A 25,963-nucleotide genomic window follows, 5' to 3' on the forward strand; every position below is an offset into this window, starting at 1 on the left:
GTTGGTGTACAGAAATGCAACTTATTTCTGTGCATTGATTTTATATCCTGACACTTTACTGAATTCCTGGACAAGTTCTAGCAGTTTTGGAGTGGAGTCTTTTGGGTTTTCCACATATAGTATCATATCATCTGCGAAGAGTGATAGTTTGACTTCTTCTTTGCCGATTTGGATGCCTTTAATTTCTTTTTGTGGTCTGATTGCTGAGGCTAGGACTTCTAGTACTATGTTGAATAGCAGTGGTGATAATGGACATCCCTGCCGTGTTCCTGACCTTAGCGGAAAAGCTTTCAGTTTTTCCCATTGAGAATGATATTTGCGGTGGGTTTTTCATAGATGGCTTTGATAATATTGAGGTATGTGCCCTCTATCCCTACACTTTGAAGAGTTTTGATCAGGAAGGGATGCTGTACTTTGGCAAATGCTTTTTCAGCATCTATTGAGAGGATCATATGGTTCTTGTTCTTTCTTTTATTAATGTGTTCTATCACATTGATTGATTTGCGGATGTTGAACCAACCCTGCAGCCCTGGAATAAATCCCACTTGATCGTGGTGAATAATCCTTTTAATGTACTGTCGAATCCTATTGGCTAGTATTTTGGCGAGAATTTTTGCATTTGTGTTCATCAAGGATATTGGTCTGTAGTTCTGTTTTTTGGTGGGATCCTTGTCTGGTTTTGGGATCAAGGTGATGCTGGCCTCATAAAATGAGTTTGGAAGTTTTCCTTCCATTTCTATTTTTTGGAACCGTTTCAGGAGAATACGAATTAGTTCTTCTTTAAATGTTTGGTAGAATTCCCCTGGGAAGCCGTCTGGCCCTGGGCTTTTGTTTGTTTGGAGATTTTTGATGACTGTTTCCATCTCCTTACTGGTTATGGGCCTGTTCAGGTTTTCTATTTCTTCCTGGTTCAGTTGTGGTAGTTTATAAGTCTCTAGGAATGCATCCATTTCTTCCAGATTGTCAAATTTGTTGGCGTAGAGTTGCTCATAGTATGTTCTTATAATTGTCTGTATTTCTTTGGTGCTAGTTGTGATCTCTCCTCTTTCATTCATGATTTTATTGATTTGGGTCCTTTCTCTTTTCTTTTGGATGAGTCTGGCCAGGGGTTTATCAATCTTGTTGATTCTTTCAAAGAACCAGCTCCTAGTTTCATTGATTTCTTCTATTGTTTTTTTGGTTTCTATTTCATTGATTTCTGCTCTGATCTTTATGATTTCTCTTCTCCTGCTGGGTTTAGGGTTTCTTTCTTGTTCTTTCTCCAGCTCCTTTACGTGTAGGGTTAGGTTGTGTACTTGAGACCTTTCTTGTTTCTTGAGAAAGGCTTGTACCGCTATATATTTTCCTCTCAGGACGGCCTTTGCTGTGTCCCACAGATTTTGAACTGTTGTGTTTTCATTATCATTTGTTTCCATGAATTTTTTCAATTCTTCTTTAATTTCCTGGTTGACCCATTCATTCTTTAGAAGGATGCTTTTTAGTCTCCATGTATTTGGGTTCTTTCCAGCTTTCCTCTTGTGATTGAGTTCTAGCTTCAGAGCATTGTGGTCTGAAAATATGCAGGGAATGATCCCAATCTTTTGATACCGGTTGAGACCTGATTTGTGACCCAGGATGTGATCTATTCTGGAGAAGGTTCCATGTGCACTTGAGAAGAATGTGTATTCTGTTGCTTTGGGATGAAATGTTCTGAATATATCTGTGATGTCCATCTGGTCTAGTGTGTCATTTAAGGCCTTTATTTCCTTGTTGATCTTTTGCTTGGATGATCTGTCCATTTTGGTGAGGGGAGTGTTAAAGTCCCCTTCTATTATTGCATTATTATTGATGTGTTTCTTTGATTTTGTTATTAATTGGTTGATATAGTTGGCTGCTCCCACGTTAGGGGCATAGATATTTAAAATTGTTAGATCTTCTTGTGGGACAGACCCTTTGAGTAGGATATAGTGTCCTTCCTCATCTATTATTATAGTCTTTGGCTTAAAATCGAATTGATCTGATATAAGGATTGCCACCCCAGCTTTCTTCTGATGCCCATTAGCATGGTAAATTTTTTTCCACCCTCTCACTTTAAATCTGGAGGTGTCTTCGTGTCTAAAATGAGTTTCTTGTAAGCAACATACTGATGGGTTTTGTTTTTTTATCCATTCTGATACCTTGTGTCTTTTGATTGGGGCATTTAGCCCATTAACATTCAGGGTAACTATTGAGAGATATGAATTTAGTGCCATTATGAGTCTGTAAGGTGACTGTTACTGTATATTGTCTCTGTACCTTTCTGATCTACTACTTTTAGGCTCTCTCTTTGCTTAGAGGACCCCTTTCAATATTTCTTGGAGAGCTGGTTTGGTGTTTGCAAATTCTTTCAGTTTTTGTTTGTCCTGGAAGCTTTTTATCTCTCCTTCTATTTTCAATGATAGCCTAGCTGGATAGAGTATTCTTGGCTGCATGTTTTTCTCATTTAGTGCTCTGGATATATCATGCCAGCTCTTCCTGGCCTTCCAGGTCTCTGTGGATAAGTCTGCTGCCAATCTAATATTTTTACCATTGTATGTTACAGACTTCTTTTCTCGGGCTGCTTTCAGGATTTTCTCTTTGTCACTAAGACTTGTAAATTTTACTATTAGGTGACGGGGTGTGGACGTATTCTTGTTGACTTTGAGGGGGGTTCTCTGCATCTCCTGGATTTTGATGCTTGTTCCCTTTGCCATATTAGGGAAATTCTCTCCAATAATTCTCTCCAATAGACCTTCTGCTCCCCTCTCTGTTTCTTCTTCTTCTGGAATCCCAATTATTCTAATGTTGTTTCGTATTATGGTGTCACTTATCTCTCGAATTCTCCCCTCATGGTCCAGTAGCTGTTTGTCCCTCTTTGGTTTGGCTTCTTTATTCTCTGTCATTTGGTCTTCTATATCACTAATTATTTCTTATGCCTCATTTATCCTAGCAGTGAGAGCCTCCATTTTTGATTGCACCTCATTAATAGCTTTTTTGATTTCAACTTGGTTAGATTTTAGTTCTTTAATTTCTCCAGAAAGGGCTTTTATATCTCCAGAGAGGGTTTCTCTAATATCTTCCATGCCTTTTTCGAGCCCGGCTAGAATGTTCAGAATCGTCATTCTGAACTCTTGATCTGACATATTACCAATGTCTGTGTTGATTAGGTCCCTAGCCTTCGGTACTGTCTCTTGTTCTTTTGTTTGTGGTGATTTTTTCCGCCTTGTCATTTTGTCCAGATAAGAGGATATGAAGGAGCAAATAAACTACTAAAAGTGTTGCAAAGACCCCAGAAAAATGCGTTGTAACCAAGTCAGAAGAGACCCCTAATTGTGGGGGGGAGAAAGGGGATAAAAACAGGTTCTAAAAAAAAAAAAAAGAAAAGAAAAACATTAAAAAAATAAAACAAATAAAGAAAAAATATAAAAAAGAAAGAAAAAATATATATATTTAGATAAACTAGTCAAAAAACGTTAAAAAAGAAAAGGGTAAAAGTTTTAAAAATTTAGCAGAAGAAGAAAAAAGAAAAAAGAAAAAAAAATTGAAAAAAGAAAAAAAAATTGAAGTAGCTGCAAGACTAAAGAATTATGGGGAGAAAGCCATGAGTTCCGTGCTTTGCTTTCTCCTCCTCTGGAATTGCTCTGCTGTCTTAGGAATTGAACCTACTTTCCTTGATAGATGAACTTTGTCCTGGCTGGATATTTTGTTGATCTTCTGGGGGAGGAGCCTGTTGTGGTGAATCTCAAGTGTCTTTGCCCGAGGCGGGATAGCACCGCCTTTACCGCGGCCAGACTAAGTAATTGGCTCGGGTTCGCTTTTGGGAGCTTCTGTTCCCTGAACGCTTTCTGTAGAATTCCGGAGGACGGGAATGAAAATGGCGGCCTCCTAGTCTCTGGCCCGGAGGAGCTGAGAGCCTGGGGCCCCACTCCTCAGTGCGCCCCCAGAGGAAAGCACCCAATCACTCCCGTATCCCCAGCCTCTAGCCGCGCTCTTAGCTCACCCAGTCCGCGACCAGTTCAAGGTAACCCCAAGCTGAGAGTTCAGTCCTCGGCTCTGTCTCTGCAGCCAGCTTCTCCATTCTAATACCTGCGAGCTCTCTGACACTCTGACACCCCCGATCCTTCTGTGACCCTGCAGGACCTGGGGCCACGCTGACCCCGCGTGTGCTTCACCCTGGTTTAGCCTCTGGAGCAATGTCCCTCAGTGGAACAGGCTTTTAAAAGTCCTGATTTTGTGCTCTGTTCCTCCGCCGCTTGCCGGGAGCCGGCCCCTCCCCCCGCGGTCTATCTTCCCGTCGTTTTAGATTCACTTCTCCGCCAGTCCTACCTTTCAGAAAGTGGTTGATTTTCTGTTTCTAGAGTTGCTGTTCTTCTTCTCTTCACTCTCCCGTTGGATTTGTAGGTGTTTGCAATGTTTAGAGAAGCTATCGAGCTGATCTCCTGCTACCTGATGTAGTCTCAGGCTGCTACTTCTCCGCCATCTTGACTCCTCCCCGATCCAAGCATTCTTAAGCAAGATGGTCTTTAGCGTCAGGTGTTTGAGTTCCTTCCGAACTTTTCCTTGTGATTGAGCTCCAGTTTCAAAGCATTGTGATCTAAGAATATGCAGGGAATAATCTTTCTTTTGGTATCGGTTGTGTCCTGCTTTGTGACCGAGTATGTGGTCTATTCTGGAGAAGGTTCCATGTTAGTTAGCATTCTGTTGTTTTAGGGTGCAATGTTCTTTGTATATCTATATATCTATGAGTTCTATCTGGTCCGATCTGTTATTCAATGCTCTTGTTTCTTTATTGATTTTCTGCTTCAATGATCTGTCAGTTACTGAGAGAGGCATATTAAGATCTCCTACTATATTGTATTCATTTCAATATGACTCTTTATCTTGATTAATAGTTTTCTTATGTAATTGGCTGCTCCCATATTGGGGGCAGAGATATTTACAATTGTTAGATCATCTTGGTGGATAGTCCCTTTAAGAATGATGTAGTTTCCTTCTGTATCTCTGACTACAGTCTTTAGTTTAAAATCTAATTTATCTGATATGAGAATCACTACCCTGGCCTTCTTTTGAGGCCCATTGGCATGAAACATGCTTCTCCATCCCTTCACTTTAGTCTGGGTGTATCTTTAGATTCAAAATGGGTCTCTTGTAGACAACATATGGATGGGTCCTGTCGTTTTATCCAATCTACAACACTATGTCATTTTATGGATGCATTTAGGCCATTCACATGGAGAGTGATTATTGATAGATACGTTTTGATTGACATCATGTTATCTTTGAAGTCTTTCTGTCTGTAGATTGTCTCTGTATTTCTGTTCAATGATATTCTTAGGATTTTTTCTCTTTTATAGCACCCCCCTTAATATTTCCTGCAGTGTCGACTTGGTGGTTGCATAGTCTTTTAAGCCTTGCTGGTCTTGAAAACTCTTTATCTCTCCATACATTTTGAATATCAGTCTTGCTGGATAAAGTATTCTTGGCTATATGTTCTTCTCATTTAGTGCCCTGAATATATTTTTCCAGCCCTTTCTGGCTTGCCAGGTTTCTGTGGACAGGTCTGACGTTATTCTGATGAGCTTTCCTTTGTAAGTAAGGAGCCTCTTTGTCCTAGCAGCTTTCAACAGGGTCTACCTACAGTTATAATTCTTCATTCTTACTATCAGGTGTCTTAAGGACTTTCGAAAATCTATTATCTTGGGGGGAAACCTTTCTGCCTCTAGTATATGAATGCTGGTTCCATTCATGAGATTAGGAAAATTTTCATAGACAACTTGTTCCACTATATATTCTAGACTTCTTTCTTTCTCCTCCCCTTCAGGGATTCCAATAATTCTGACATTGGAATTTAATTCCCTGATTCTGTTTTCGTGGTTTCTGAGCTGTTAGTTCCAGGCTTCCTCCTGATCCTTTCTCTCTATCTATTTGTCCTCCAGATCACTAATTCTATCTTCTCTCTCAGTTACCCTAGCTTTTAGAGAATTAAATTTGATTGGAACTCACTGAGAGCATTTTGAACATCATCCCTGGTGGCTTTCAGTTCTGCCCTAATCAAATTCTGTTTGGTCATCCATGGCTTTCTCCAACCTAGCTATTGCCTGGATAATTGTTAGCCGGAATTCCCTTTCCGACATATTGTCTATGTCGATAGCCATTAGCTCTGTCGTAGAAGGCACATCCTCTGTGTTTTTCTTCTGTTGGGCATTTCTCCTCCTAGTCATTTTGGTGAGAGATGACTGACAGGATGTAGCTGGATATATCAGCCATGGTGCAGTCAAGGTGCACCCTGGAACGCTTCTGAGCAATCAGGATTCCCTACCCAAATGAGAGAAAAAAGAAAAGAAAAACAAAAGAAAAAAAAGAGAGAGAGAGATAGAAAGAGAGACAGGAAAAAAAGGGAAGATAAAAGAGAAGGCTCAGCCCAAATGGGCCCCAAGGTAAAATTTATGAAGTATACAAACAAAAATAGAGAAACAAAAAGACCGATAAAAGTATATGACAAGAATTAAAAAACATATGTATATATATAAAAGCAACAGAAAATGGAAAAATCTCATCAAAAAGAACCCCTAGTAGAAGATTTATATACTATCAGGACAAACACAAATACACAGAAACAGTGGCGGAAGGAAAAGAAGTGAGAGTGGTTATAAATTCTCAGTGTGGGTGAGGAAGGTTATTTTGATTCTTCCTGGGTGTATCTTGATATCTTTTTTAAAGGACTCAACTTTCCTAAGATAAAGGGGGATTAAAAATTGGTTCACCTATAGGCATAGCTTTGATTGGGGAAAGGGGATTACCTTGAAGTTTAACTCTATATGAATATTAGAAAATAAAAACAAAAAAAAAGAATAAACTAAACTAAACTAAATTTTTCTTTAAAAATTTTAAAAAATAGGAAAGCAAAAGAAAAACACGTGTGCATGTATCAAAAAGTTCAGGTTAGAAAGTTGTTATGGAATTTGATATACTGGACATCTCACTGTGATGGTAAATAGCTTAAAAAATTATCTATATGTATAAAAAAAAATGAACCAGAATAGTGGGAACGAGTTAAAAATAAAAGCTGTATCTATGAAGTAATGGTGGTTGTTCTTTTGTCGTCTTTTTTTTTTTTCTTTCCTGATTGGTTTTCTGGGGGAGGGGCCTGCCAAATGGGTTTTCAGTGAATGATGTTCCCTGAGTTAAATCTTCCTGTCCCCCTCAAGGGGGTGGGCTCTGAGGAAACCGGTTTTTTCAGGCTTTTGTTTTCTGGAGGTTTTTATGTTTGTTCATCTGTTTTCTCTTGCCTTGACAGCTTTTGATGGTTTTTAGAGGTTTAGAGGAGAGCAAACTGCACCCCGACCTCCCTCTTGAGAGAAGCCTCATCCTGCTCACCTTTGGGTGTTGGAGAGTGCATTAATTCCCCCTTGGCTGCTGGCAGAGTGGGTTCTGAGTTGCAGTCCCTGGGGACACAGGATCTTCTGCTTGTATCCAAAACCATGACAGTGATGGCTATCTGGGCAGCTCCAGACTGCCAGAGAGGTTCCAAGCAGCAATCACACACTGAGATTTTCCCACTGGCCCTCTCTGGGAGTTCCTGATCTTTCAGGATCTGAGAGCTCCAGGCTGGCGCCTGTGTGCACTCTCCCAGGGGAGGGTGTGGGGCACCCGCTTCTCAGGCTCTGATGGTGTGGCGCGGGTCTAAGAGTGAGCACCTGGCTGATGCCAGCCTGCACCTGTCTCAAGGTAGGGTGTGAGGCGCACGCGTCTCAGGCTCTGATATCGTGGCTTGGCATTCTGCTGTCTGGCGAGGCTCCCAGCCCCTCACAGGTACTGGACCCCACGCATTCTCGGGCATGCTGGCAGCTCAGGGACCAAGGCCTGGTTTCTCTGCTGCACTCTCTCTGTCTCAGCACCAGGGGAGGCTGTGCTGGGTCTGGGGACTTAAGCCCCTGTCCCTAGCAGCCCCGATTCCCACAATTTCCCCTCGCAATCCTTTGCTCTTTTTGAGTGCTTTCAACCAGACTCCAAGTTAATGCTGGTCCCCAGTCACAGGGCACTCTCGTATTGGGTATTACTTTCCAATCAGTCACCTCTGGTGACTCCCTCCCCCTTTTGTTTATCTTCCGATATCAGTCCGATGTTCCCACTCTGCTTTACCTACCCACTGGTGTCTTCTGCCCCCATAGAGATCCAGACATGTGTAATTCTGCTCTCAGGCTGATTTCATGAGTGATCGGAGTTCTTTGGTAGGTAATCAGCTCACTTCAGGGTACAGGTTGAAACGGCACCTCCTCCTACTTCCCCGCCATCTTGTCTCCCCGAAAGGAAGGGTTCTGTTCCATCTTAAGTCAGAATTCCCTGATAGCATAACCAAGGCCACCTTCCTGTGAGCCTCCCCCACCCCAGAGCAACCTAGAGCCCCTGACTCCTGGGCCCATTTTATACTCTTTTATTTGAGGAGGGTTGCTTGTTTGTCAACATGTAAACATTAAGGACAATGGAAGTCTTAACCAACTCAAGAAACCTTGAGGTTGTAAAAGCAAAGAAGGATTTGTTTGATTACATAAAAACTAAAAATGTTTTTGTAACAAAATCCATTATAAATAAAGCCTATAAAATTTGACACATGAAATATTTTAATAAAGACAGGTCTAAGTTAATATCCATGATAAATCAAAGTCTTGAACACCGGAAAGAAAAATAACACAACAGTACAATACATTTTGTAGAAATGGCCAATAAACGTACTTTAAAAAGTTCAAAACTACCCTGTTCAGGGACTTGAAAATTCAATTAATAGTGAGACTGCCAAACACAAAGAAGAGCTTAAACAAATGAGAGTGACAGAGGACAGAGGACAACCTGTAATGGACAGTCAGAGCTCTGCTCAACTGCATTGCTGTCACTCCTCTGTGGGCAGCAGTGAGCATGGGGAAGGAACTCGACATCTTAACTAGAGTTCCACCGTCACAGGAGCCTCTCTGTCCCTCTGTTATCCTCATGTCCCTCTCAGCCTGAATCTTCAGGGCATCAGCTCCTAGTTCCTCCCTAGATACATGTCACCCCTCCCTCCCAAAGCAAGCACTTTCCCTCTGATTTCTTTGCCACCGAGCCCAGAAGTCAAGTGGAGAAGGAGCCCTATCCTTCTTCCTAAGTTACACATCAGATATTCCCACCACTCTTCATGTGGCACCCATGAGGCCCATGTGCTGACCAGACGACAGGACCAGTTCCTGGGGGAAGCAGATCAGATACTAGGAAGGGGGACAAGGGATCCCAGGCAGGCAGTCAAAGGCTGGATCTGAACCAGACCCAGCCCTCAAAGGAGATTCAATGACCATGTATTGTATATTGGGGGGAGGATCTAAGCATTCCCCCAACTATTCACCCTAATATAGGGCAGATCCCTGCAGGGAAGTTTTGCCTCTCTTCCCAGGTGTCCACAATTCTACACAACCAACCTGTCTAACCCTCCTCTCCTTGGGCAGACACAGAGTTGGGGAGCATTTGCACAGCCTGGTAGGATATAGTGGACCTTCTGCACCTCCACCCTCCCTATAGTCAGAGGGCATCCACCCTGGAGTATCTTTTCCTTCTCACTTCTCCAGCTCCTGTCCTGCATCCTGAGGAACAGGCTTTGAACCATTGAAATGTGAGGACACTGGAGACCATAAAAGAAGAGGAACCAATCAGAGCTTTGTGAGTAAGAAATCAGAGCTTTATGGTAACATGGAAGGGAGATCAATACTGGGCTGGGAGCATTTTGGTGGCCTGTTTACACACAGAGCTCTTCCCAGGAAACTGTGGATCTTCCTGGTCTCTGTCAACCTCTGGACAGAACAAGAGGCAGGTGGCAGAGGGAAGAATAAGGCTGCTTGGCCCTTGGTCATTCAGGTCCCCCCAGTAGCTGTTCTATGAGGCAATGGGCCATAGCCCCCAAGCACCCATGCTCACAGCACTGGGGCTCTGGTGCAAGCACCAGTGGAAAAGACTGGCCTGGGGTGGCTCAGGCATCAGGTGCCACTCCCAGAGCTGGGGTCCCAACAGGAAGAGACTGGAGGGGGCATGGGGCTGGGACCTGTGGTGGGCACCTGGAAGGGGGCTATCACTGAGGCTCCTTCTGCTGGCAGGCATATTGGTGGGAGCTCAGTCAACCTAAAAGATAAAAAAGAAACTCTAAATATTCCCAATCAAACATAATACTATACTTCTTTTCAAATCCTCTTCCTGTGGAAGAGGAATGATGTTGAGATCATACAGCCACAGCTGAACCTGAAACAATAGTATCTTTCTTCCAGATAAAAATACATGGATATAATAATTAATGGAAAGAGCTTCTTGTTCTTCTTTCAGAGGGAAGCTGGGACTGCTCCATCTTATAAGCCTACATAAAATACTCCCACCCCAATGGCCCATTCTCTCAATACACATATGGGTTCCCAATTAAGTAATGCAGGAGACACTAGGGTGCTCTGGAAAATGTTGAATAACCAGAACTCTGGAAAAGAAGTCCCAATTTGAAGCATATACCAATTTCTATGGGGTGAATACACACAACCTGGGAGTATTGTCCTCTATTGTCTGCCTTCAAATTGACAGATTCTGTTCTCCAATGATCTAATCCCATTTTCAGAAAAATTCCTGCTTTCTGAGAGCTTTTTTTTTTCGTTTATTTGTTTATTTACAGCATAACAGTGTTCATTGTTTTGGCATTACACCCAGTGCTCCATGCAGTACGTGCCCTCCCTATTACCCACAGCCTGGTTCCTCAACCTCCCCCCCCCCCCCGCCCCTTCAAAACCCTCTGGTTGTTCTGAGAGCTTTTAATTCAAAGATAAATCAATAGTGAGAACAAAGCATTTAATTCAAAAGACATTCTTTGAAAGTCTACGTGGTGAGTATGGTGGAAACATGAATCAAAAATCATGGAACCAAGTGGATTTAAAAGATATTTATTGTTGCAAAGCAGATCATTCAGACAAATCAGGTTGAAACATCAGGAATGCAAGTGCAACCAGACCTAGGGTCACTGTACCAATGGCTGCTTCTGAGGCACAGGTCTAGTATGGCCATGTTCCATAGCTGACACTTATCAAGTGGTGACAAGGGACTGAAGGACGAGAAGCATGAGATCGATGCCAGTGCTTGGTCTTTTCATTACACAACTGATGCTCAGATCCCAGGTGGGAAGTAACCCCAAAGTGCAGGCAATAGCTGGAGCTCTGGGCATAGTGAGCTGAGGCCACAACAGCCCTAGGGCTAGGGTCACAGCAGGAAGAGGCTGGATCAGGGCATCTTGGGAGGGCCCTTTGGGGACACTTGGTCATGGACCCTTTAAGAGGAGGCTGGCACAGGTGCTGGTTTTGTTGGCAGGACATGTAGGTATGAGTTAAGTCAACCTGAAACAAGTGCAGTTGTTTAGTTGTTTAGAAAACAACTTGTGAAATCTTTGGCCATTTTTTCCTCTTTGGAATTGACCCCAAGTCTATTGACATCTGGAAGTTAATCATTAGTACATACACACACAGACATACAGACAGACACACACAGGAAGACACTCATACGCTCAAGCCAAAGCTTCCATCTTGTTCATTTTCATATTCCTAAGATAAAGCATAGTCTTGTCACATGAACTATGTCCAATAAATGTGGATTCCCCCACTAAAATGGAAGTTCCATAAGAACAGAGATTCACCAAACTGGCTTGCACACTTATATATTCTGTGTCTAGAACAGCACCGAGCAATTGGTAGGAGCTCAGGAAATAGAGGTTGAATATATAAATCATATATGAATGAATAAATGTATGAGAAAAGGAAGGTAGACTGGCAGGAAGGAAGGAAGAAAATTATATTTGAGGTTAAGCCTTCAGCTGGCATTTCATGGTAATATTGGCTGCCACTATTTTCTCTGTATGCATCTGCCATCCTCCCTAAGCAACTACAAATGTGTGTGTGAGAATAGATGTCCTAGAATTTGTGCTTCCAGCCAGCTCTCTGTTGCCAGAGGCTAGATGTTGGTAAGAATTTAGGCTGACTAATCCCTCATCATCCAGTCTAAGGGGCTGTAACTCCTAGATTGGACACCACTAGACCCAAACAGAATCTTACCTCCTTTCCTTCTTCCCTCCTCCCTTCCTTCCCTGTGATCCCCAGCAGTCCCTCATTTGAAGGACTACTCACTCTGGTCAGGCACAGATGTGGACGGGGCAGTCACAGAGGCTCAGGGTGGATGAAGAGTGTGTGTCTGAGAGGCTTTTTATGGGCTCTTCCCTGGCTGGACTGTGGTCTAAATGAGAGGAGAAAGCTGCATAATTTTAATCTTTGTCTCTTTTAAGGAGATATAACATTTTTCTGGTTGTTTTCATGGTTGTTATTGTCTTTGGTTTTTAGCTGATGTGATTGGGTTTCTTTGAACCAATCCCGTTTTGAGTTTATCCTGACTGTTTAATCTGTATGTTTATATCTTTCACCAAACTTGAAAACTTTCAATGAATATTTCTGCAAACATTATCTACACTTTCATTTTCCTTTCTCTCTGATACTCTCTTAACATAAATCATATAACTTTAGTTATTGTCCTCTAGGTTCCCTAATGTTGTTAACTTTTTTAGTTTTTTGTTTTTTTTTTTTTGTTTTTTTTTTTTCTTGTTGTTCAGACTGGATCATATCTCTTGATCCATCTTCAAGTTCACAGATTATTTCCTTTGTCATCTGTAATTTTGCTACTGAATTCATCCAGTGATTTTTTTTTCAAATTTCAATTATTGTATTTTTACTTCTAAAATGTTCATGGTTCTTCTTCATGTTTTTTTTTTTTTGGCAGAGAATTAAATTTTAATATTGTTTCAACAATATTCATGTTTGTTCATTTGAGCATTTTCATTATAGCTGCTTTAAAATCTTTATCAGGTAAATCTAATGTCTGTGTCATCCCAGCATTTGTTTCTTTTAATTATCAGTTTCCATGTGATTTGAAATTACTGGTTCTTTTTCTTTAATAATTTTGGTTTGTATCCCAGACATTTTTAACATTATGATATTAGAGTCTGATTCTTGATTAAATCATGTGGAAAATGTTGATATTTTTGTTTTTACAGGCAGTTAATCTGATCAGCTTCATGTCATAAGTCCCAACCACCTTCTGTGTGATGTGGTTCCAATATCGGTTAAGTTTTCAAAGTCTTTGTATTCTTCTCCATGTCTGTCCAGAGTAAGTGCCAATCAGTGTCAGGCTGGGACCTGGGAATTAGACTGTCTGATAGTTAAGTTCTCATGGTTTTTGTTGTTGTTGTTGCTGCTGTTTGCTAATTAGGACCAGATTCATGCATGTATATCCAGAGAAGTAAACCCTGAGTTTCATAAACAATGTTGTAAGGTCGTTTTCCTAACCTTCTCTCTCTCCCCTTCTGCAATCTCCCCCATGCTTTCTGATTCCTTGAGGCTACCCTTTGTTGTTCTGCTGCCAAAGATCAAGACTCCACCTACCTTGCTGTGCTACATACTTATGTTTGGGCCAAGGTCCCAACCCAAAAGGTAAGAGGAAAAGGGAATAAAAAAAAAAAAAAACAGTGGGGGTTGGCCCCCAACATAGCTCTACCAAATGAAGAGACAGGTTCTCCCTGAAGTTTTGGCTTCTGCCAGTCCCCTTGCCAACTACTGCCACTGCCACCATGGAATTGCCTGAGGTACAGGGTGCGATAGAACAAAAATAAAAGGAGGGGGGGTTCTATACTCTCACTGAACATTTGGATTCACCTTTTTTGCCCCCTTAAGTCAAACCTAAATGGCTTCTCCTAAAGCTCTCTATCTGCACTATAGTGCTCATTTCCAGGTTTCCAGCTACATTAAGTTCAGACCAGGAAATCCCAAAGGAAGAAAAGGTAAACTCATCATCAACTCAGTTCTACTTTAAATTCTGGAGCTCTTTCAATGTCTGCCTGTTGCTGCTTCAGAGTTCTCAAATAGCTTGCTCTGTGCAGTCTGTCTAGATTTTATGGTTATATTTAGTAGGAGAAAGAGATGTTCACTCCATCTTATCTGGAATGAGAATCCCTGGGTTATAATTTTAAGTATTAGTTCTGATCCATTGTCTTCCTTTTCTTCTTCTAGTGTACAAATTATATGAATATTGGATCTCCGTCAACTGTCTTCTATCACTTTCCGATCCTTTTTGTTTCATTTTCTTGCTCTTTTCATTTTTACTTTCTTTATCCTTTAAACTCTAATTTAGTCATATTTATTCTTCCTTGGGTATTTCATGGATGATTTTTTTTTCCTTCATTTTTCCCCATGCCCTGTATGTGTATAATTTTTTTTTTTTAAATAAGGTGTTGGTCTTTCACTACTGGGCATTTACCTTAAAGATACAAATGCAGTGATCTGAAAGGGCATGCACACCTCAGTGTTTATAGTAGCAATGTCCATAATATCCAAACTATGGAAAGAGCCTAAATGTCCATCAGCAGATGAATGAATAAAGAAGATGTGGATATAATATAATGGAATATTATGCAGCCATCAAAAAACCCACAAAACTGCCAGTTGCAACAATGTAGATGGAACTAGAGGGTATTATGCTAAGTGAAATAAGTCAATCAGAGAAAGACAAATATCATATGATCTCACTGATATGAGGAATTTGAGAAACAAGAAAGAGGATCATAGGGAAAGAGAGGGAAAAATAAAACAAGGTGAAACCAGAGAGGGAGACAGACCATAACAGACTCTCAGGAAACAAATTGAGGGTTGCTGATGGCAGGGGTTCAGGGGGAAGGGATGGGATAGCTGGGAGATGGACATTGGGGAGAGTATATGTTGTTGTGAGTGCTATGAATTATGTAAGCCTGATGAATCACAGACCTGTCCCCTGAAACAAATAATGTACTATATGTTAATAAAAGTAAATAAATAAAGTAAAATAAGGTATTGGTCAATCATTTCTAATACCTCTGATCTTAATGGAACCTTTTTAAAAGTGTGATCTATAGATATTGTGTCTCTTAGACCTGAGGGTTCATATTCTTCTGGTGAGTACTGGAGATTCTAAATGGAGGTAATTATGAGGGAAATGACCCAGAGTTGGATCTGTGTTAAAGCCTGCATGAGATCCGGGATCAGATGGTGCACATTGAACTCTATTTTATAAGCCCAAACACCAAAAAATCAACTGGTCACATCAGGACTTTACCCCTAGCACTCTTCCTCTGCCCCGGGCAGAAAACATTATTTACTTTTTATTGTAACCCACCACCCCCTGGGCCACTGGAGAAGAAGGGATGGGGATGGGAATACTCTGAGTTAATCCTTACTTTTTTTTTTTTCCCCTCTGAGCTCCTCATGGGACCAACGGTTCTCTGTACTGCCCTGACTTGACTCTTGAGGGACTTTAAGCCTCCATGGTAGTTGCCTGGCCACCATATCCTGAAGCCTGAGAATGGTTGATATTGAAATTTGGCAAATTTCCCATCCTTAAAATAAGGAGAAATCTCATTTCTCTAATAGGCAAAAAAAAAAAAAAAAAACCCTGGAAAGAGGGGCGCCTGGGTGGCTCTGTGGGTTAAAGCCTCTGCCTTCGGCTCGGGTCATGATCTCAGGGTCCTGGGATCGAGCCCACATTGGGCTCTCTGCTCTGCGGGGAGCCTGCTTCCTCCTCTCTCTCTGCCTGCCTCTCTGTCTAGTTGTGATTTCTCTCTGTCAAATAAATAAAATATTAAAAAAAAACAAACCCTGGAAAGATTAACCTAGATAAAAAAAGGGAAAGTCAAAGAGGGAGTCAAGATGGCAACAGAGTAGGGGACCTTGTTTCATCTGATCCCTCAAATTTAGCTGGATATCTATCAAACCATTCTGATGTGGGAAACAGAGACAGAAGAAAAAATAATAAATTTCCTTACCCACTGGCAAACCCTTAAAACAGGGAGAGTGTCATTCCTCTAGAGACTCAATTACCTCCACCTGGAGGCTTTCCTAAGGGCAAAGGGCAATCCTAGCCTGACCTATCCCTACCACCAACCAGGATCCTGTAAGTTCTACTTTAACAATTCACTTGGAAACTTTATCTCTAAACCCTCCAAGATACATGTTGACAATCATTCCCAAGAATATGGCCCACTGATATATATCTACAAGGTCCCAAGTAAAGGTTTTATTACTGGTAATGAATAACCTTTTTCCCAACAATAGCTAGCCCCTCAAGGTCCTGGAAACCTTGCTTCCAAGATTTCTTAGAGACTTATGCCATCCCTAACCCCCTCCCAACTTGCAAGCATATAATGGACCACTCCTCACAACCCCGGGGCAGCAGCTCTTTCTGCCCACTGGTCCTGCCCACTGGTCCTGTCCTGTTCTGCCCACTGCTTTAATAAACCACCATTTTTCACCAAGACATCCCAAGAATTCTTTCTTGTCCATTGGTTCCAAACTCTACATCATTGAAACTTAGCTACATTCTAGGACTTCATCAATTCTGAACACACACAAATTCAATCTGAGATATAAGAAGATTTATCCGGATCTCTACAAGCAGAAAAATAATTACTTTTTTTAAAAATTTCTTTTCAGTGTAACAGAATTCATTGTTTATACCACACCCAGTGCTCCATGCAATGCATGCCCACCATAATACCCACCACCTGGCTCCCCCAACCTCCCATCCCCCCCCTTCAAAACACTCAGATTGTTTCTCAGAGCCCATAGTCTCTCATGGTTCATCATATGACAATTGACTCTCTCCGCTTGACTTATTTCACTCAGCATAATCTCTTCCAGTCCCATCCATGTTGTTACAAAAGTTGGGTATTCATCCTTTCTGAGGGAGGCATAATACTCCATCGTGTATATGGACCACACCTTATGCATTTGTCCATTGAAGGGCATCTTGGTTCTTTCCACAGTTTGGCAACCGTGGCCATTGCTTCTATAAACATTGGAGTATAGATGGCCCTTCTTTTCACTATATCTGTATCTTTGGGGTAAATACCCAGTAGTGCAAGACAGGAAACAATGTGTGTTGGAGAGGATGTGGAGAAAGGGGAACGCTCTTACACTTTTGGTGGGAATGCAAGTTGGTGCAGCCACTTTGGATAACAGTGTGGAGATTCCTTAAGAAATTAAAAATAGGGGTGCCTGGGTGGCTCAGTGGATTAAAACCTCTGTCTCTGGCTCAGGTCATGATCCCTGGGTCCTGGGATTGAGCCCCACATCGGGCTCTCTGCTCAGCGGGGAGCCTGCTTCTCCCTCTCTCTCTGCCTGCCTCTCTGCCTATTTGTGATCTCTGCCTGTCAAATAAATAAATAAATAAAAATTCTTTAAAAAAAGGAAATTAAAAATAGAGCTTCCCTATGACCCTGCAATTGCGCTTCTGGGTATTTTCCCCAGAGATACAGATGTAGTGAAAAAACAACTACTTTTTGCAAGGTAGGAGTTGCAAGACCTTGAATCTTTGGGGGAAATATTAGAAGATAAATGGCGGGGGAGGGAGCCCCCATAAGCTGACCACCAGAAAGTGATATAACACCAAAGCACAAAATCAGGACCCTTAGAAATCTGCTCCAGTTGGGGTGCCTGGGTGGCTTAGTTGGTTGGGCATCTGCCTTCAGCTTGGGTCATGATCGTAGGGTCCTGGGATGGAGCTCCTGTTGGGCTCCTCACCTGGTGGGGAGTCTGCTTCTCCCTCTGCCTCTGCCCATCTGTCTGCTTGTGCATGTGGTCTCTCTCTCTCTCTCTCTCTCTCTCTCTCTCAAATAAATAAATAAAATCTTAAAAAAAAAAGGAAATAAATCTGTTCTAGTGAGAGACATCCCTTTCTGAAAAGGGCACAGGAATGAATAGAGCAGAATTCTAGGTGGATCATTGTGGTCTCAGGATTCCAGGAGACTCAGAAAGAAAGGGAGAGCCAGACTTGATACAGTACCTAAGGAGTGGAGTCAGGAGACTGATTATGGTCAGCAAGCCCAGAAGGGACTCTCAGTTCCAGTCACCATAAACATTGAGCTGGGCTGTTAGGGAAACTTCTCTCTGCCTGAACACCCTGAAAAGGTCAAGAAGGTGGAAGCTGTTTAACATCCCAGGGGAGATAAAAAATGGCTTGCACCCATGATAAAGCAACTGCTCTCAGGGTGGTGTGGTCCCTGAAAGGACACTGGGGTGGCATCCAGCCATGAAATGGGAATCGATGAAGAAGGTGCCCTCATAAGCCCATAGCCACTCACAGTTGCAAAGGCACAAAGCACAGAGATGTTCACAGGTCCCTGGAACTCCACTGGGAGAGGTGCAGTTGGCAGGAACCAGTGGAATTCATCCATTTGGTACATAAAGACAGCAGCCCACAACTGGGCAACAGCACTGAGGGTGGTGTGACTTCCTCCAGGCTGATCTGGAGCTGCAGAAGAGGATGTACACGCAAGACCATGACCACTAGCAATTTCAAAGTCACAAAGCACAGAGACACTTGTTCCTGGGCCTCTGGAACTCCTCCCAGGGGGAGTTGCAGCAAGCACAAATAGCTCAAGTTTGTGGAGTTTGGTACACACAACAGTGGAGAGAGTTTGATCTGGAGGGTTTATTGAAAATAGAAGACCATGAACTTGTGGCTCTGGCCAGAGATTCCCCACAGAACCATATCTGCTCTGACCCTCTAAAGAGTTGCAGAAAGCTGTCAGGGAAACAAAGTCACACAGAATACCTGCTCACATTAAGCCCATCCCCCTGACAAGGGATGGGGCAACTCCACCCAGTCAAAGATGCCTGAGAAGATGAGCAGCAGGCCCCTCTCCCAGAAGACAGACTGGAAGAACAAGTGAATGATGAACTTATTTCCCACAGGACTGTAAAACTCCAGTTCTAGGGAAAAATAATACAGGGAGCTCCAGGTGTTCCCACACAACTCTATATTCCGGGCTAAAATTTTACATTTTGTTTTTGTTTCTCTTCTTTTTCTTTGTCTCTTTTTTTTTTAACACTGTTCCTATTTCAAATAGATTCTTCTCTCCAAACTTATGTTTTTAAGTCACTTTTAAACTTTTTTCATATCTATGTTTATAGATTTATGCCTCATACTTGTCCATTTTTTCACTCTATTCAATTTTATCTTTATATAGATATAGATATAGATATATTCTGATTTCTTTGAGATTTGGGGATATAGTATCTTCTAACACACAGACCAAAAATCTATCAGGAACAGGCAGATCACCCTGGTTTGTTCACCGTGCCATATTATAATTTATTCCCCTTCTTTATCATTTTAGATCATCTGGGATTTGTGTGCCTATCTGTGGTAGCTTCCGATCACTTTGGATTTCTTCTAGGATGCATTTTGCTTGGGATTTTGTCGATATTTTGGACTCTATTAATTCACTCAACCCTCCCTTGACAGAATGACTAGGAGGAGGAACTGCCAACAACAACAAAAAAAGAACCTGAGATTATGTCCTCTGCCACAGAGCTAATGGTATGGATATAAGCAACATGTCAGAGTTATAACTCAGGATATCAATCATAAAAATAATAGCTAGGCTTGAAAAAATCATTAATGACAACATAGAATCTCTAAGGGCAGAAATGAGATCTAATCAAAATGAACCTTAAAAATGCAGGGAATGAGATGTAGTCTAAACTGGATATTCTGTCAGGGTAAATGAGGCAGAAGAAAGAATCAGTGATCTAGAAGATAAGCTGATGGAAAAGAAAGAAGTAGAGGTAAACAGAGATAGGCAGCTAGTAGCCCATGAAAATAGACTTACAGAGATTAAGGATGCCATGAAATGTTCCAATGTCAGAATTATTGGGATCCCTGAAGGGGTGAAGAGAGAGGACTAGAAAGTATATTTGAGCAAATAATAGCTGAGAACTTCTAAAATCTGGGACAGGAAACAAACATTCATGTCCAAGAGGCAGAGAGGAACCCTTGTGAAATCAGTAAAAATGAATATGGATGCTAAAATACTCAACAAGATCTTAACCAATAGGGTCCAACAGTACATTAAAAGAATTATTCACCATGACCAGGTGAGATTTATTCCTGGGATGCAAGGATGGTTCAAAATTCTCAAAATAATCAACAGGATAGGTGACATTAACAAAAGTAGAGACAAGAACCATATGGTGCTCTCAATTGGTGCAGAGAAATAGCACTTAACAAAATATAGCATCCTTTCTTGATTAAAGTCATCAAAGCATAGGGATAGAGGGCACACACCCAAATATCATAAGGTATCTATGAAAAGCCCAAAGTGGGGGCACCAGGGTGGCTCCATGGGTAAAAGTCTCTGCCTTTGGCTCAGGTCATGATCCCGGGGTCCTGGGATTGAGCCCTGCATCAGGCTCTCTGCTTCACGGGGAGCCTGCTTCCTCCTCTCTCTCTGCCTGCCTCTTTGCCTAGTTGTGTTTTCTCTCTGTCAAATAAATAAAATATTAAAAAAATAATAAAAGAAAAGCCCAAAGTGAGCATCATTCTCAATGGGGAAAAATGAGAGCTTTTCCCTTAAGATCAGGAACATGACAAAGATGTCCACTCTCACCACTGTTGTTCAACATATACTAGAAGTCTTAGCCTCAGCAATCAGACAACAAAAAGAAATAAAAGGTATTCAAATTGGTAAAGAAGATGTCAATCTCTTTCTCTTCACAGATGACATGATACTTTATGTGGAAAACCCAAAATACCCCACTCTCAAGTTATTAGAACGCCTACAGAAATTCAGCAATATGGCAGGATAAAAATCAATGCTCAGATATCAGTGGCATTTCTATACACTAACAATGTAACTGAAGAATGGGAAAATAAGGGATCAATTCCATTTACAATAGCACCAAAAACCATAAGATACCTAGGACTAAACCTAGCCAAAGAGGTAAAAGATCTATACTCTAGAAGCCACAGAACACTTATGAAAGAAATTGAGGAAGATACAAATTGATGGTAAAGCATTCTAGGCTCATGGATTAGAAGAATAAACATTATTAAAATGTCTATGCTGCCCAGAGCAATCTACACTTTCTATGAAATACCTATCAAAATGCCATTGACACTTTTCATGGAGCTGTAACAAACAATCCTAAAATTTCTGTGGAGCCAGAAAAGCCCCTGAATAGCCAAAAGAATGTTGAAAAAGAAGAACAACCTGGAGGCATCACAATGCCTGACTTTGAGCTATATTACAAAAGTGTGTTTTGTAATATAGCCATTCTGATGTATAGTATAACCATTCTGATCAAGACAGAATGGTATTGGCATAAAAACAGATACATAGATCAAAGGAACAGAGTAGAGAACTCAGAAATGGACCCTCAACTCTATGGTCTTTGACAAAGCAGGAAATAATATCCAGTGGGACTGATGGAGTGGGGGGAACAGTCTCTTCAATGAATAGTGCTGGGAAAGTTGGACATCTATATACAGAAGAATGAAACTGGACCATTCTCTTACATCATACTCAAAGGCAAAATTAAAATAGATGAAAGACGTCAATGTGAGACAAGAATCCATCAAAGTCCTAGAGGAGAACATAGGCAGTAACCTCTTTGACATAGGTCACAGCAACTTTTTTCAAAACACATCTTCAAAGGCAAGGGGGAAAAAAGTGAAAATGAAGTTTTGGGACTTCATCAAGGTAAAAAGCTTCTACATAGTAAAGGAAACAATCAACAAAACTAAGAGGCAACCCATGGAATGGGAGAAGATATTCGCAAATTAACAGTACAGATAAAGGGCTGATATCCAAGATCTGTAAAGAACTTCTCAAATTCAAAACCCAAAAAACAAATAATCAGTTCAAGAAATGGTCAGAAGACATGAATAGACACTTCTCCAAAGAAGCCATACAAATGGCTAATAGACACATACATGGAAAAATGTTTAACATCACTAGTCATCAGGGAAATACAAATCAAAATCACATTGAGATATCACCTTACACCAGTTAGAATGCCAGAAATTGACAAAATAGGAAACAAGAAATTTTAGAGAGGTTGTGTAGAAGCACCCTTTTATACTGTTGGTGGGAATGAAAACTGGTACAGCTACTCTACAAAATAGTATGAAAGTTCCTCAGGACATTAAAAATAGAGCTACCCTAGGACCCAGGATTGCACTACTGGGTATTTACCCCAAAGATACAGATGGAGTGAAAAGAAGGGGCACATGCACCCCAATGTTCATAGCAGCAATGTCCACAATAGCCAAATCATGGAAGGAGCTAAGATGTCCTTCAATAGATGAATGGATAAAGAGGATGTGATCCATATATATGATGGAATATTATTCATCCATCAGAATCCATTCATCCATCAGAAAAGATGAATACCTACCTTTTGCATCCACATGGATGGAACTGAAGGAGATTATGCTAATTTAAATAAGTCAAGCAGAGAAAGACAATTATCATATGGTTTCACTCGTATGTGGAATAGCATGGAGGACATTAGGAGAAGAAAGGGGAAAATTAAGGGAGGAGAAATCAGAGAAGAAGATAAACCATAAGAGACTATGGACTCTGGGAAACAAACTGAGGGTTTTAGAGGGGATGGGGGTGGGGGGATGGGTTAGCCCAGTGATGGGTATTAAGGAGGGCACATATTGCATGGAACACTGGGTGTTACATGCAAACAATTAATCATAGAACACCACATCAAATACTAGTGATGTACTGTATGGTGACTAACATAACATATTAAAAAAAAGATATGCTATATATAATATTTTTATACTTAATGTTATATTTCTCAGATTAGTCCAAATTGTTGTGTTTCACTATAGTTCTTTTGGACAACTGTGCATACAAGACAGTCTATATATATCCTCTCTCCTATAAATCAGTAGTATCTATGGTTTCTAGATTTGACTATGCTCTAAGCATTCTTGTACATGTCTCCTCAAGGCAGAATTTTTTTTTTAAAGATGTTATTTATTTATTTCTGAGAGAGAAAGAGAGAGAGAGCACGTGCACACAAGCAGGGGGAGCAGCAGGCAGAGGGAGGAGCAGGGAGCCCAATGTGGGACTCATCGCAGGACCCTCAAGGCAGAATTGATGGATCTTGGTGTATTTAATGTAAGGATAATAATACAGATTAATAAATAATGAGGATTTAAAACTATGAGAAAATGTTAGTGAATTTTTAAAATAACCGTGCAAATTTTTATTTAGCCTTGAATAAATTTGAAATTATCTAGTCCTTTAATGTTTTGTACTATTTGCTTATAAAACCATCAGTGCTGATCTTTTTGGGTGTGTATGTGCGAATGTTGTCAATAGTGCTGTAGATTCCTTATTGAAAGAATATTCGCGGTTTTTTTTCTTAGCTTATTTTCAAAGATTATATTCATCTGGAGGGGGAAGAAGATGGCGGGGAAGTAGGAGGAGACACCGTTTCAACCTGTACCCTAAAGTGAGCTGATTACCTACCAAAGAACTCTGATCACCCATGAAATTAGCCTGAGATCAGAATTATACACATCTAGATCTCTACAGGAGCAGAAAATGCCAGTGGGCAGGTAAAGTGGAGTGGGAATGTCAGACTGATATCAGAAGATAAACAAAAGGGGGAGGGAGCCACCAGAGGCGACAGATTGGAAAGTAATACCCCAATACGAGAGTGCCCTGTGTCTGGGGACCAGCATTAACTTGGAGTCTGGTTGAAAGCACTCAAAAAAAGAGCAAAGGATGGTGGGGGGAAATTGTGGGAATTGGGGCAGTTAGGGACAGGGGCTTAAGTACTCAGACCCAGGACATCCTCCCCTGGTGCTGAGCCAGAGAGAGTGTGACTGAGAAACCAGGTTTGGTCACTGAGCTGCCAGCATGCCTGAGTCACCAGCGCGCCCGAGAACATGTGAGGTCCGGCTCCCGTGAGGGGCTGGGAGCCTCGCCAGACAGCATTCCTGAAACGCGCTTCCCACACCCTCCCCTGGGAGAGGTACTCACAGGCCCCAGCCAGGAGGTCTGCAACCCTAAAAAACCAGGCATTCCCAGCCCGGGCCAGCAGGAAAATCTCAGTGTGCAATTGCTGCTTGGAACCTCTCTGGCAGTTTGGAGCTGCCCAGACAACCGCTGCTGCCATGGTTTTGGGTACAAGGAGGAGATACTGCATCCCCAGGGACCCTGACTCAGAACCTACTCTGACAGCAGCTCTGCAGAGCATTCTGAGGCTTCTCTCTGAGAGGGAGGTCAGGGTGCAGTTTGCTCTCCTCTAAACCTCCAAAAACCATCAAAAGCTGTCAAGGCAAGAGAAAACAGATGAACAAACATAAAAACCTCCAGAGAACAAAAGCCTGAAAAAAATAGTTTCCTCATAGCCCACCCCCTTGAGGGGGGCAGGAGGACTTAACTCAGGGAACATCATTGACTGAAAACCCATGTGGCAGGCCCCTTCCCCATAAAACCAACCAGAAAGGAAGAAAAAAAAAAAAAAGACAACAAGGGAACAACCACCACTACTTCATAAATACAACTTTTATTTTTAACTCTTTACCACTATTCTGGTTCAATTTTTTTATACATATAGATAATTTTTAACCTATTTACCATCACAGTGAGATGTCCAGAACATCAAATTCCTTAATAATCTTCTAACCTGAACTTTTTGATACATACACCCGTGTTTTTCTTTTGCTTTTCTATTTTTTTAATTTTTTTAAATTTTAATTTAGTTTAGTCTAGTTTATTCTTTTTTTAATTTTTATTTTCTAATATACATATAGAGTTAAACTTCAAGGTAATCCCCTTTCCCCAATCAATGCTATGCCTTTAGGCAAACCAATTTTTAATCCCTCTTTATCTTGGGAAAGTTGAGTCCCTTAACAAAGATATCAAGATACATCCAGGAAGAATCAAAATAACCTTCCTCGCCCACACTGATAATTTATAACCACTCTCCCATCTTTTCCTTCCGCCAGTATTTCTATGTATTTGTGTTTGTCCTGATATGTATATAAATCATATACTAGGGGTTCTTTTTGACAAGGTTCTTCCTTTTTTTGCTTATATATATATATTTTTTTCTCTTGTCATATACTTTTATCAGTCTTTTTGTTTGTCTGTTTTTGTTTGTATACTTCATAAATCTTACCTTGGGGCCCATTTGGGCTGAGCCTTCTCTTTTATCTTCCCTTTTTTTCCTCTCTCTCTCTTTTTTCTTTTTTTTTTTTTCTCTATTTCTTTTTCTTTTCTTTTTCTCTCATTTGGGTGGGGAATCCTGATTGTACAGAATCGTTCCAGGGTGCACCTTGACTGCACCACAGTTGATACATCCAGCTGCATCCATTCAGTCATCTCTTACCAAAATGACTAGGAGGAGGAATGCCCAACAGAAGAAAAATACAGAGGATGGACCTTCTGCAACAGAGCTAATGGCTATCGACATAGACAATATGTCGGAAAAGGAATTCGGGCTAACAATTATCCAGGCAATAGCTAAGTTGGAGAAAGCCATGGATGACCAAATGGAATTGATTAGGGCAGAATTGAAAGCCACCTGGGATGATGTTCAAAATGCTCCCAATGAATTCCAATCTAATCTAAATTCTCTAAAAGCTAGGGTAACTGAGACAGAAGATAGAATTAGTGATTTGGAGGACAAACAGATAGAGAGAAAGGACCTAGGAACCACCTCTTGAAAATACAATCAAATCAAGAAAGATAGAACCACTATCTCACAGTCTCTGTGAGAAGGGAGGAACATAACCTTAAAAGGTACTCATTAGCAAACACAGGCAGCCAATCATGTTGACCATCCTCTGTGGCAAAGTCCTTCAATTCTTTCCCACTAATTCACCACACTGCTCCAAACTCATCCTGCCTTTCATATTAGCAGAGTTGAGTTCATTCTCTGCCCTTACTGCAATAGTCTTGGATAATGTCTTCCTTGCCTTAGATCCTTCTAGTGTAATTTGTCTTTGGCAACATGGCAATTTTAATTTATCTGTTATTATTCTTTTTTGCCTTGTTGCACTGGTTTATGGCTATCATCTCCAGTAGAGTGCCAAA

This window comes from Meles meles, chromosome 1 (genome assembly GCF_922984935.1).
Source record: "Meles meles chromosome 1, mMelMel3.1 paternal haplotype, whole genome shotgun sequence".
NCBI lineage: Eukaryota > Metazoa > Chordata > Mammalia > Carnivora > Mustelidae > Meles > Meles meles.